Here is a 15,192-nt window from a genome sequence, read left to right as displayed (position 1 = left end):
AATGTATTTATGATGTGACCATTTAAATCTAGGTCTTGTATCTGTTTGGAGCTTATACTGATATAAGGGGTGTGTGTGTGGGGTGCATGTATGTGTGTGTGTGTGTGTGTGTTGCCCATGGAGGTTAGGGGAGTCCACATGTGTCTGTCTGATGGTGATTCTCTGGAGTCTCCTTCCCCCACTTTTCTCCAAGGGGGACTTTGATTCCTACCATGAGGGGAGTGGGAGATTGGGCCCATAAGGATGGCCATTCTGCTCTCCTCAGAGATAAGGGTAATGAGCTAGAATTACATCAATCTCCCTCCCTAAATATTGTTAATTTAGGAGAAATAATTTTTAAGTTAAACTATACTCCTGATCATTATTCCTTAATGGGGATGGAATTTTCCAAGCCATATATCCAACACTTGACTCCCTTCCTACCAAATGTCAGGTACACAAAACACACATAATGAATAGCTAATAAACTCATTTACCCAGAGTGATATCAAACAGAAGTCAGAGAAGTTACATGGATGAGTATACACAAAACAATACCCAGAATGAATGAGCTTTCCCACTGGGAACTAGATATCTCGGTCCAATAAAGAGAGAGTCACACATGTCATCCAAGGATAAAAGTCCTGAGGTCTCTAGTCCTCCACATGTAGGCTTTTCCCCAGAAGTCTTGTATTGTAGAGACTATGGAACTGGGTGTCTGTTCACTCAAAGCTGGAAAAACAAAGCTCTTTGCTCTTCTAAGTCTCACCAATTCTGCCCTTGTATAAGCATGTAGCATTGAGTTATCAATCTCCATCAATGAGAAGATTCTTATGCAAATATACTTGAAACCCTGGTTATATTGGTATATAATGTGAGATGTTGGTCTAAATCTAATTTCTTCCGTACTTCCATACTTTCCAATTTTCCCAGCAATTTTTGTCAGATAGTAGGTCATTTTCTCAGTAGCTAGGGTCTTTGTATTTATTGAACACTAAACTAGTAGATTTATTTGCTTCTCTGTTTTGTATACTTAATTTGTCCCATTGATCTCTCTATTTTTTAACTAGTACCAAATTGGTTTGAGAATTATTGTTTCATAGTATAGTTTGATTTTTTTCATTTCTTTAAACTTGAGACTCTTAACCTTCTTTGTTCTTATATGAATTTTATTATTTTTTCTAGTTATATAAAGTCATTGTTTAATTTTAAGTTTAATTTAAATGGTATTGAATAAGTAAATTAATTTGGATAGTCTTATCATTTTTATTATACTGGCTCATCCTACCTAGGAGCAACTGATATTTATGTCTGTTTCTATTTCTACAAAGAACATTTTGTAGTTGTATTCATATACATAGTCGTATTGTGTCTATTGTGTGCAAGCCATTGGGCTCTGATGCCTCATTGAAGTGTGAAGGTAATCCTGTGGAAGCCTAAGCCAGAAGAACACAAGTTCTGATAGGAAGGTATTGTGATACATTGATAAAACTCTTGGCCTTAGAGTCAGAGAAAATCTCACTTCTGTTGCTAACTCCTTATGTGAGTCACTTATCTGAGCTAGGTCGCAATTTCATCATTTATAAAATGACAGGTTGAACTAGAAGACTTCTGAGGTCCTTTCTAGCCTTAAATCTATGAAAAGCCTCAAATACAGGCCCCAATACCTGTATTGAGTCTGCTGTTTGAGATCCAAGTTCTAAGAAACTTATCACCAGGACATTGGCCACTAAGTGTGTGTGTGTGTGTGTGTGTGTGTGTGTAACCTTCTTCCACTTCTACAAGTGACAGCAGCAAAAAAAAACAAAATGAGGAAGAAGGTTCTTAGACCACATCCCCAAAAGAGGAAGATTCACGTGACATCAGAAATAGTAGAGATTGGAGGAAGTGGCAGAGCCATATGGGAGCTACAGGAATTCAAGCCAGCAACAATAGTGACGCAGTGATGAGTAAATAAGTTCCTGGACAAATGGGAAAATTCTTGGACTAAGCCTCCTGGACACTGAAGAGGAATTCTTGAACAACACTGAATTCTTAGATCAAGCATGCCAGACAAACAGAATTTCCTAGATTTTGCAAATTCATGAGCCAAATAATGGAGATCTGGAGCTGCTGGAGCCTCTAGGTGATGTAGTAAAGTACTGGGCTCAGAGTCAGGAAGACCTGAGTTCAAATCCAACCACAGAAACTTCCTAGTTACATGACCTTGGGCAAGTCATTTAACCTCTGTTTGCCCCTGTAGGAGGCCACTCTAGTAGCTTTGCCAAGAAAACTCCATGGACCAAGATCCATGGAGTCATGAAGAGTTGGACATGACTGGAATGACTGAACAACAATAACAAAAGAACCAAGTGGGATATGGAGCTGAGGTTCCTCAGATAATAGGATAGGGACTGAACATGACATTTCATTGACAACTCCTGTTGCCAATAAACTCCCATTGAGTTCCCAAGGAACTTTCAGGTAAAGAAAATTCCCTTTACCAGTGTGCATGGGTCAGCAATAATCAAATAGATAAACCATTAGTTGATTTCTTTCTTTCTTTCTTTCTTAGGCAATTGGGGTGAAGTGACTTGCCCAGGGTCACACACTTGACACTAGTAAGTGTCAAGTATTTGATCTGAGGCCGGATTTGAACTCAGGTCCTCCTGACTTCAGGGCTGGTGCTCCATCCACTGCGCCAAATTGATTTCTTATAGTAAAGAGGAAATTCAAATTACTAGTGTCAAACAAGAAAAGGAAAATTCACAACAAATGGAAAAGAGATCAAGAAAAATTTTAGGAACTATTTTATCCAATCATACATCAATAAAACTGAAAATCTAAATGAAATGGATGAGTCTTTACAAAAATATAAGATGTCAGATTGACAATACAAGAAATAGATAATTTAATCCAATCTAAGAAAAAAAGAAATTGAACAAGAAATAAATAATCCACAGAAGAGAGAGAAGGAGAAAGGGAGACAGAGAGAGAGAGAGAGAGAGAGAGAGAGAGAGAGAGAGCAGGTGCCTTTTCAAATGAATTCTGGGGGAGGGGATCACAGAGACAAGATGACAGAGTGAAACTAGCATTTTTTCTGAGCTCTCCATGCACACACCCTCTCCCTCCAACAACAACAACCCAAAAAACTCCCAAAACTAAAAAAAAATGGTCCAAACTGAATTTTGGGCAGGAAAGTCAATTAGAAGTCACAGTGAGTCATTTTTCTAGCCCAAGGTAGCACATAAGAAGACAAGGAGGACTGCTGGCATTGGAATGGGGGTGGGGTGTGTAGTGCAGTGGAAATGGCACCAGTAAGTAGCAGTGGTAGCACCAGACTGTGACAACAGTATCAGGGAGCAGCCTAGTACCCAAGGATAGTAAAGGGACTGAACACCTGGTTTTAAAGAGATCTCAAGATTGTCAGTTTTATTGATGTAGATATGATTGGACAAAATAGTTCCTAAAATTTTTCTTGATCTCTTTTCCATTTGTTGTGAATTTCCCTTTTCTTGTTTGACACTAGTAATTTGAATTTCCTCTTTACTATAAGAAATCAATTAATGGTTTATCTATTTGATTATTGCTGACCCAGGCATATTGGTACTAATACTGTGCTCATGAATGCGTGCCATGTGGCAGCTCTGTTGTCCATTACCCATTTTGTTCCAGGGCAGAGAGGAGGGGTCCTAGTTGCAAGGGAACGGGGGTCTTACCTGTGCAGTGTACAGACCAGGAGGGCAGTGAAGAGACCTCTCTGCAGAGGATACCATATTGGAAGCACGGAAAACTTATAGGCACTCAGACCAAGCTGTGAAAGCAACAGGACATAAGATTCTGAAACTCAGGCCAGATATCCCCTTCACCCCCAGAGGTAAGCAAAACCCATTTCTAAGTCCAAAGCCAAGAAATAGGCTGGGCCAAGGATGGGGAGGGAACCTGTGGCTTGGAGTTCCTTGGGTGTGGCCTTTTGACTGAGTCCAAGTTTTATAGAACAAATCCTTTTATTAAGGGGATTTGTTTTGTGAAGTTTGGAGTCAGCAAAGGGCCACACTAGAGGACTTAGAGGGCCACTTGTGGCCTCGAGGCTGCAAGTTCCCTGCCGCTCTGCTGGGCCATTCTGGAAAACAATTTGGAACTATACCCAAAGGGTTAAAAAACTGTGTACACCTTTTGATTCAACAATACCACTACTAGTTCTATACACTAAAGAGATAAAAGGAAAAGGACTCATATGTACAGAAATATTTATAACAGTTCTTTTTGTGGTGGCAAAGAATTGGAAACTGAGGGGATGCCCATCAACTGAGGGATGATTGAATAAGTTATGGTATATGAAAGCAATAGAATAGTACTGAGCTATAAGAAATGATGAAGGGGATGGTTTCAGAAAAATCTGGGAAAACTTATGTGAACTAATGAAAAGTGAAGGGAGCAGGACCAGAACAATGTACACAGTATAAACAATATTGTAAAGATAACTAACTGTGAAAGACTTAGTAACTCTGATCAATACAGTGATTTACCACAATTACAAAGGACTCATGATGAAAAATGCTATGCACTTCCAGAGAGAGAACTGATGTTCTCAGAGTGCAGACTAAAGCATATGTTTTCTCTTTCTTTGTTTTTCTTGTTTGTTTGGTTTTTTTTCTGAAACATGGCTAATTCCAATATTATATTGTTTGAAAAAGAGAAAAAGAAGTTGCCATACCAAATTCCTTCTGTGATGCAAATATGGTGTTGTAGCTAATCAAGGAGGCTAAAAACAGAAAGAAAATTATAGACCAATATAATGAATATTGATGCAAAGAGTATGAATGAAGTATTAGTAAGGAGACTACAGCAACATATCAAAAAAATTATACACTATGACCAGGTTGGATTTATACCTGGAATGCAATGTTGGTTTAATAGTAGGAAAACTATTAAGACAATAGGCCATATCAAATAACAAGAAGAACAAAAATAATGTGATTATATCAGTAAATGCAGAAAAATTTTTCACAAGATGCAATATCCATTTTTAATTTTTTGGGTTTTTTTAAAATTAATTTATTTTTCGTTTTCAACATTCACTTCCACAAGCTTTTGAGTTCCAAATTTTCTCCCCATCTCATCCCTCCCCCCACCCCAAGATGGCATGCATTCTGAATATCCCTTCCCCTAGTCTGCCCTCTCTTCTATCTGTTCCCCTCTTCTCTTATCCCCTTCCCCTTCTATTTTCCTATAGGGCAGGATAGATTTCTATACCCCATTTCCTGTATATTTTATTTCCCACTTGCATGTGAAAATAATTTTTTTAAACATTTGTTTTTAAAACTCTGGGTTCCAAATGTGCTCCCTTCCTCCCTCCCCAGTCACCCTCATTGAGAAGGCAACTTGATATAGGCTATACATATGTAGTCATGCAAAAGACTTCTATAGTAATCATGTTGTGAAAAACTAAGTATATTTTCCTTAATCCTATCCTGCCCCCTCATTTATTCTATTCTCTTTTGACCCTGTCCTTCCTTAGCAGTGTTTGCTTCTGATTACCCCCTCCCCCAATCTGCCCTCCCCTCTATCATCTTCCTGCTCTCTTGTCCCCTTCCCCTCCTATTTTCCTGTAGGGTAAGATAGATTTCCATACCCAATTGAGTGTGTATGTCATTCCCTCCTTAAGCCAAATCTGATGAGAATAAGATTCACTCATTCCCTCTCACCTTCCCCTCCACTGTAAAAGCCTTTTCTTGTCTGTTTTATGTGAGATAATTTACCCCATTCTACCTCTCCCTTTCTCCTTCTCCCAGTATAATCCTCTCTTACCCTTTAATTTTATTCTCCAGATATCACCCCTTCATCTTCAACTCACCCTGTGCCATCTATCTATCTATCTATCTATCTATCTATCTATCTATCTATATACATACATATAATTTTTCCCTCCAACTCCCCTAATACTGACAAAGGTCTCATGAGTTACAAATATCATCTTCCCATGCAGGAATGTAAACAGTTCAACCTTAGTATTTCTAGGAGTCTTCCTTTGGGGATCTCTTTCAGGAGGTGATTGGTGGATCCTTTCCATTTCTATTTTTCCCTCTAGTTATAGAATATCAGGACAGTTTTCCTTAATAATTTCTTGAAAGATGATGGCTAGGCTTTTTTTGATCATGGCTTTCAGATAGTCCAATAATTTTTAAATTCTCTCTCCTGGATCTATTTTCCAGGTCAATTGTTTTTCCAATGAGGTATTTCACATTGTTTTCTATTTTTTCATTCTTTTGGATTTGTTTTACTGTGTCTTGATTTCTCATAAAGTCACTAGCTTCCAATTGCTCCATTCTAATTTTTAAGGAAGTATTTTCTTCAGTAAGCTTTTGGACTTCTTTTTCCATTTGGCCAATTTTGCTTTTTAAGGTGTTCTTCTCCTCATTGGCTATTTGGACCTCTTTTGCCATTTGGGTTAGGCTATTTTTTAAGGTATTATTTTCTTCAGGATTTTTTGGGGTCTCCTTTAGCAATCTGTTGACTTGTTTTTCATGATTTTCTTGCATCACTATCATTTCTCTTTCCAGTTTTTCCTCTATTTCTCTTACTTGATTCTCAAGATCCTTTTTGAGCTCTTCCATGGCCTGGGACCAATTCATATTTTTCTTGGAGGCTTTGGATGTTTGACTTCTTCTTCTAGTTGTATGTTTTAATCTTCTTTGTCATGGTCTGAACTTCTTTTTTTTGTGAGGTTTGCTCATGATCCCATCCAATTACTTGAGTTATAAACTCTTTGTAAAGGTAGGGGTCTGCTTCCAGTGTGGAGAATGTACCGTCCTAAGATTCGAGGGGTTTGTGCAGCTGTTTTCAGAGATACTTCTAGGGACCTGTAAATTTTCAGTTCTTCCAAGGTGGTATGATAAGGGGCTAGGTGTTTTACTCTTTTCCTGGCCTGTACTCTTACCTATGAGTGACCATAAGCACTCTTTTCTACCTTGGAACTGTGAGGAGGATTCTCTCTTTACAGCCACTACAAGCTGTACCACGCCAGCACTCCTCCTCGCCCAGGACTGCCACCCAGAACTGTGACCCAGATCCAAGCATGGACAAAGCAAAAGAATCCTGCCTCAGCACCAGCAAAGAGATCCCTGCAATCCCCCTCTGATCAGCCCTCAGTTCTCCCTCAGTCTGTGGGCTGGAAGCTCAGGAAGGAGCTGCTGCCCCAAGGCTTATGTAGGGACTGCGGCTGAGACTGAGCTTCTCTTTCACCATAGTCACAGATTTTTTCTACTGACCTTCTAAGTTGTCTTTGGTGTTCATGGGTTGAGAAATCTGGAAACTGACACGGCTGCCCTTGGTTTAGTCCTCTGAGGCCTGTTCCAGGTTCTCTGAGGCCACTTTTGCTTGTGCATCCATGCCAAGCTGCTTCCTCTCTCTGCCTGGCAAAATTGATAAAAGGGAGAAAATGACAAATATCAGAGAAGATATAGGAAAAGTCACCTTAATCCACTATTGGTGAAGCCAGAAAGCAATTTGTAAGTATAACCAACAAGTTACTAAATTCTGACCCATATAACACCACTAGGAAACCTATACCAAGGAGATTTAAAAAAAAAAAGAGGAAAAGAACCCATATGTACAAAAATACACAAGAAATTCCTGCTAAAAGAAACATAATTTTAAAAGCATTCAGGAATCACTTTTCATGTTGTCTCAAAGAGGGCCAGATTCCAAGAGCTTGGAAGAGACCAGACATAGGACTTTTACCTAAAATACAAAACAAAACAAAACAAAACACATGTCCTCTGAGAAGACAGCAGCAAAGGAGCTATATTCTTGCTTTCTCATTTTTAAAAAAGGTTTATGAAAAAGGTTTATTCATGCACCAAAATAATCCTTGAAAATATGACAAAGAAAAAGAAGCTTTTCACACTTGATTTCCTATAGAATACTGCTTCTTTATAGTTACACTACTAACTTAATGAAAGCTTAGGAATAAAAGGGCCCTGTATGCCAATTTTTTGTTTAATTCCATTCAATAAGAACAAATGTTTATTGTGAACCTGCCATGTGCAAGGTACTGTGTGAGGTTCTAAGGATGCAGACAAAGATGAAACATTTTCTGCCCTTCAAGGAGCTTACATACATGGGCTAGGGTATGCAATATTAGCCATGTAAGCTAAATAAAAAGTAACTTAGGAGGGAATATGGCACTAACCATTTGGGTGGAAAAAGGTTCAATAGACAAAAGGTCCAGCTTTAAAGTTTCTCATGAAACAAGATGAGAAACACATCCATACATATTAAAAGAGAATCCACACATTTGAAAACACTACAAGAGTCTATGATGTATGTGACCACAGAGAAAACTTTATTCAGTGGTCTGCTGGGCATTATGGTATAGTGGATAGAATGCCAACCCTGAAGTCAGGAAGACTCATCTTCCTGAGTTCCAGTCTGGTCTCAGACACTTCCTAACTGTGTGACCCTGGGCAAGTCACTTAACTCCATTCGCTTTCAGTTTTCTCATCTGTAAAATGACCTGGAAAAGGAAATGGCAAACCGTGTCAGATCTTTGCCAAGAAAACCCCAGATGGGGTCATGAAGAGTTGGACTGATTGAAACAAATGAACAACAGCCACAATACAGAATTACCTCAGAGTATGAAGGGACCTCAGAGGCTACTAATCTAATCCATGCCTGAACAAGAATATCCTCAATAACACCCTTAGCAAGTGGTTCTCCAGCTTTGGTTTAAAGACTTCTAGAAAGGGGAGTTCTGCCTCCTGAAACAATTTACTATACTAATATATACTATACTGTACTATACCATACTATACTATACTATACTATACTATACTATACTAATATATACTATACTATATTATACTATATTATACTATACTATGCTATACTATACTATACTACGCTATATTATACTATACTATACTATACTATACTATACTATACTATACTATACTATACTATACCATACCATACCATACCATATCATACCATACCATACCATACCATGCCATACTATACTATACTATACTATACTATACTATACTATACTATACTATACTATACTATACCATACCATACCATACCATACCATACCATACCATACCATGCCATACCATACCATACCATACCATACCATACCATGCCATGCCATACCATACCATACCATACCATACCATACCATACCATGCCATGCCATACCATACCATACCATACCATACCATACCATACCATACTATACTATACTATACTATACTATACTATACTATACCATACCATACCATACCATACCATACCATACCATACCATGCCATGCCATGCCATGCCATGCCATACTATACTATACCATACTATACTATACTATACCATACTATACTATACCATACCATACCATACCATACCATACCATACCATACCATACCATACCATACCATGCCATACCATACCATGCCATGCCATGCCATACCATACCATACCATGCCATACCATACCATACCATACCATACCATGCCATACTATACTATACTATACTATACTATACTATACTATACTATACTATACTATACTATACCATACTATACCATACCATACCATACCATACCATACCATACCATACCATACTATACTATACTATACTATACTATACTATACTATACTATACTATACTATACTAATATAATTCTAATTGTTAGGAAAGTTTGCCTCTCTACAACATTCATTCCTTAGTTCTGTATATTGGAGTGAAAGAGAATAAATTCATTCCTTCTCCACGTGATAGTTTTTCAAGTACTTGACAGCAATTATCATGTCTCCTCCTAAGTCTTCTCTTCTTTAGATGAAACATTTCACATTCCTGCGACCAATCATCATACATGCTAATGTTAAGACCCTTCTCCATCCTCATAACAATCTCTGAATTTTTCAGTTTGCCAACGTTTTTCTAGGGACTCCCACAACTGACCTTGATATATCAAATACAGCCTAACTTAAGAATAGTGTATTTGGATTCCCACCTCCAGTGTTTTGGACACCAAACCTCTCAATGCAAACTAATATCTCAATAGTTTTGAAGATTGCAGTATTGTACTATTCACCAATATGAGAATGTAGTCCCCTAAAAACCCTTACCTGGACGTAAGAAATGAGGTTAATCTGGCATGACCTATTTTTGATGAAGTCATGCTAATTAGTTATGATCACTGCTTCCTTTTTTTTAGATGCTGATGCCATACTTTTTAATGGTTTCTGGAATTTTGCTAAAATTCACATTCAAGCTCATTGGCCTGTGGTTTACATATTCCACTTTATTCTCATGTTTGAATAATAGTACTTTTGCCCTTCTCCAGCCCAATAGCCCCCACCCTATTCTTCACAATATTTCAAAGATCAGTGATAGTGACTTGGAAATAAGAGTGTACTGGTAAATATTTCACAACTGGCTCTTGAAGGGGGAAGAGTATGTATTACACACTTTTAAGTTTAGTCATTTTATTCATCAGTTTCTAGATAATCAATTAAGTAACAAATCAATCCCTTATTTGTAGCATTTGCTGATTTCCAAGGTGTAAATGCTCACATTGAAAATTTAACAGTTGGCTCTTTCGAATCAATTCAAACTGGCTTCAGTATAGTCACGTTCTAGAATAGAAATTGAAGTGACCCAAGGAACAATGGGATGATATGGAGTACAAAAAAGAAGGCGATCATCATGGTACCAATGATGACATATATGAGAAGTGACATAAACACATCATCAAGGAAATGTCTTACTTGAAAAAGAAGCATAGTAGTAAGAATGAGATAATAGATTACCTACAAATTATATTGGTACTTTCCAGATAATCAAACTACCAAAGAAAGGCCAATTGGTGGATCCTTGGTTGAAGGATCCAGTGGATGGAAGGAAGGTGTGGAAGGTTTAAAATCTATACAAATAGATGAAATATCTAAATAGGTTGAAGGGATTATCAACTTCCCAGTTACCTGGAATTTTCCCATTCCATCATCATCAAATATATCTGTTTCTAAGTGTGTCTACCTTTCTGTTTCTACTGCCACTACCATAGCTCACTCCTTATTGCCTGCCTGAAATCATTAGCTATCCCTCCAAGGTTCACTTCAAATGCAGTCTATCCCAGAAGGCATTTACCAGTTTCTCCTATCTAGATATAATCTCTTCTTCTGGTAAAAATTGATACCACTCATATAAATGTAATACTATTTTTATTTGTATACATACTTTTTTCTCTTCTACTACATTATAAGAAGCAGGAGTTCAAGGATCATCTTGTCTTTGTATCTGTCAGTACAGTGGCACAAACATGTTTGAAGAACTGATTTTTTTGTTGGATTGGAACTAAAGAATAGTAGTTTGCCACTTGTCTTTTCCAATTACACCAATTTTCTTAAGTGAATATTAGAAACATTAAAAAATCAAAGCAGGGTTCATAAACTTTTCAATAAGCTTAATGATATTTCTAAGGAAGAAAACTGTCTATTCTTTCTTTTGTGTCTCCTCATGGTGCCCAATTGGGTATTCTGCATATGAGTCTCACTAAAGACTTGCAGAATGTGGACCATATTTTCATTTAAAAAAATATAAAATCTTATCTACAGCTTGATATTATTGAACTTCAGCCTAACATCCTATGAATTATGGGCCACTGGGCTTGTGTTAATTTGCTTTGTTGACTTATAATAAATAGTCTAAATTGAAGTCTTTGTTAAACGTTTTTTCATCCTACTTGTCAATTTCATTTATGAAATTTTTAAGTTATACCAGTCTATAAATTTTACTAAGTGCCTACTATGTATCAGGTGTTGTGCTGAAGATATAAAGACAGAAAGAAAAAAGTCACTGCGCTTATATTCTTCCAAGAGAGCCAAAATGTAGATATATAAGTGTAGGACAGTTGGTTGTATCTGACTGACCACCTAGTCCAGAAAACCCACAATATAATCACAAAGTTTTAATGAGATGTTAAAGTAACTATAAAATGTGGTTTCAACTTGTGATGCCTTTGTTTTGTTTGAATGTTTTTATGATTTAGCCAGAAGGAAATAATTGGATTGGTCAAGAGAACAAATAAGCCACTTTCAAGCCCCAGGCAAGGAGTGAAGAAAGACCAAGCAAGACTCTTAGGGTGAAATCATTCTGGGGGCAAGGAGGTGGGGGTGGGGAGGGAAAGATTTCTGTTTCTTCCTTATTCCGTCATTAGTCACATTACTTTGGAGCTGAGTTACTGAGCTATAAGGAGATATTTTGGTTAGGAGGTACAGAGGGGTACTCACTTGAAAGAGGATGATTTATGAGGAACCAGAGCTTGCTAAGAAGAATAGATGACCCTGGGAGCCCAACTGAGCAACCCTAATGCTATAAACATTGGTGTTACCTTGATTGGTGTGAGAACTTCAGTGGAGACTGTAAGGACTTTTAGATTCTATAGTACCAAAAGTTATGAATTATCTTTGTCACATGTATACCCTACACATGTACCTCACTGTCATTGTACTCTATGAGGTCACTCTTCCTGTCTGTATGAGGAGGAAAGTGTGCTCAAGGTTTTATGAGGGGAAGTGGTTTTTTACTGTTTTTACTATGCCATCTTAGTAAATGCCTTTGCAAAGATCTAATCATGTCCACTGGCTAATTGTTAATGATCAACACACTACAGGCAGTTCATGAGCTATTGTGTTAGGAGTACAGACACACTAAGTTGCCCCTAGTGACCAACAGCAGTCACTGCTCGGGGGATCCCACCTCCAAACCTGTGACTGCTAAGTTGGATAGTAGGTCAAAATAGGAGCTACATAATTACACATAAAATATACACGTACCAAGAAACAGATAGTTTTGGGAGGATGCACCAGCAGCTGGAGGGGGATTAGGAAAGGCATGAAGTAGAAAAGTAGTGTCAAACTCAAATGGAAATGGAGACACTAATTTATATATAAGGATTCCTAGGGGCTGCATATTGACTTAGTTTAGTAACATAATATGACCTGTGTTTTATTGTATTTTATTTATTTTGCTAAACACTTCCTGATTACCTTCTAATCTAGCATGGGCAGGACTTGAGTGGGCCACATATGAACACCTCCGATGTAGAAGGTGGCACTGAACAGAATTTTAAAGGAAACAAGGGCACAGGGTGTTTGTAGCCTGTGAAAAGCACAGAGACCAGAAACAGCAAGAAGATCATAGAAGAATACAGAGTTCATGAAAGAGAGGAAAGCATAAAAATGGAGGAAAGTTGGGTTGGAGCCAGGTTGTGAAGGATTTGAAATGCCAAGCTGAGGACTCTGTATTTGATCCTCAAGGTAATAAAGAACCACTGAAGTTTATTGATGCAAGGGTTGGGGTGTTATGTGGTCAGACCTGTACCTAAGGGAATTCATTTTGGAAGCTATGCAGATAATAGTTTGGAATGGGGAGAAATCTGAGGTAGGGAGATCTATTAGGAGGTTATGACAGTAGTCTGGGTGAGAGGTGATGCAGGACTGAACCAGGTAGGATGTAAGTAGACAAAAGGGGACAGATGCTAGTATGTATTTGCATATGGAGAACAAAGGCAGAGCGTCATAGTGCAAAGAGGATGTGGAAGCCTGAGTTCATATCCACCTCCGTTTTTAGCTATGTGACCATAGGCAGATTACTCAATCTCTCAAAGCCTCAGTTTCCTAATCTGCAAAATGGGGGTAATAAAGTTTTACTATGCAATTCAGAGAGTTATTACAAGGAAAGGTTTTTTTGGTAAATATTAATGTACTATATAAATTGAGCTATCATAATAATTATTATCAATCAATAAAGACTTTTTAAACACTTACTATGTATCAGGGACTGTGCTAAGTGCTGGGAAATCAAAAGGAGTCAAAAGATAGTTGCTACCTTCAAGGAGTTCACAATCTAATGGGGAAGAAGACATGCAAACATTATCAAATATAATTATTTTGCTTACCTTCTATCAGAATTAAATTGCAGCTCCACGAGGTAACCAATTATGGGCTCTCAATTAAGACTTCAACTAGTCATCAGTCATGTCTGCAGACATGGCTTTCAAGAAATTTGCAGTAAGGAAAAGGTCTTAGCCTAGTAAATGGCATTCTCACTAACTCTTGCACTACCTGGACCTGAATGATCTGCACATTCTGATATGAAAAACAATCTCTCTCTCTCACTCGCTTTCTGTGTCTGTCTGTCTGTCTGTCTGTCTGTCTCATTCTCTCTCTCTCTCTCTCTTGCTCTAGTCTGGTTCCGAAATTTATTTCCGATAGAAGGAAGCGTTGCTAAATGGATGTTGCAGGGCAAATGATAAAAAAAAAAAAAAGATCCTTTTAAAAGCATTTTGATTCACTTTAATTTTTAATCTCCAGGCAGATGGAATGAACCCAATCTAACACTGATGCCCAGACTTCAGCCAGCCTAGAGTGTACACTGAAAGACAATAAGAGCGCATAGGTTGTGTTCACAATGATCAGAAGCTGGAACATGGGCAATTTGCCTCTTTCAGAATAGGTGCTTTGCTTGTATTTCAGGTAGTCAGCGCTTTAGAATCATGGATCAGTAGTAATCTACTCACTTCACTGATAGAGTAGAAAACAAAGGGGAACCTTTTTCCTCCTTTGAATTTATCTGCAACAGAGCCTAGCTGTGTTTGGGGCTATTCTGTGAACTCTAATTTCTGACCATGCTCCTTTTCTTCTTAGCTTTCTTCTCAGAATTATTTTTTTTTTCTTCTGCCACTCCCTTTCCCCCTCCCAGCTACATGGATTTGTCCTCTAAATGAGCCATGGGTGGGAGGGACCACTGTAAAGCAGCGAGCATGAGCCAGAGAATGCCAGGATCAGCTCTTTGTTATTGGTTGGTTGCTGTCTGATGGATGGATGAGGGAGGGGTAAGCTCATCAGTCGGCTGTGACAGAACTGAAGTACAGAAACCAAATATACAGGTAAGGGGGGGGAAGGGTAGGATACTTAACACAAGGGACCTTCTGAGTTGTTATGGGACAAATTTTATAATGTGAAAATTATTCTAAGATCGTAACTGTGTAATTTGGACTGCATTCACTCCATGAGGCAGCCTTTCTAATGATCTGTTCTTTCTCCCTATAAGAAATCTCAGCTGATAACGATGCCAGTGCCAGGTCTAGCACAGGATAACTTTCTCCACAAGTATCACTGAGGTAAAATCTATAGATAATGATGCTAAGGGTATTCCTTAGTCTTTAAAAA

Source organism: Phascolarctos cinereus, unplaced genomic scaffold, assembly GCF_003287225.1.
Source record: "Phascolarctos cinereus isolate Bilbo 61053 unplaced genomic scaffold, phaCin_HiC Scaffold_726;HRSCAF=1367, whole genome shotgun sequence".
Classification (NCBI taxonomy): Eukaryota; Metazoa; Chordata; class Mammalia; order Diprotodontia; family Phascolarctidae; genus Phascolarctos; species Phascolarctos cinereus.
This window is presented reverse-complemented; position numbering follows the sequence as displayed.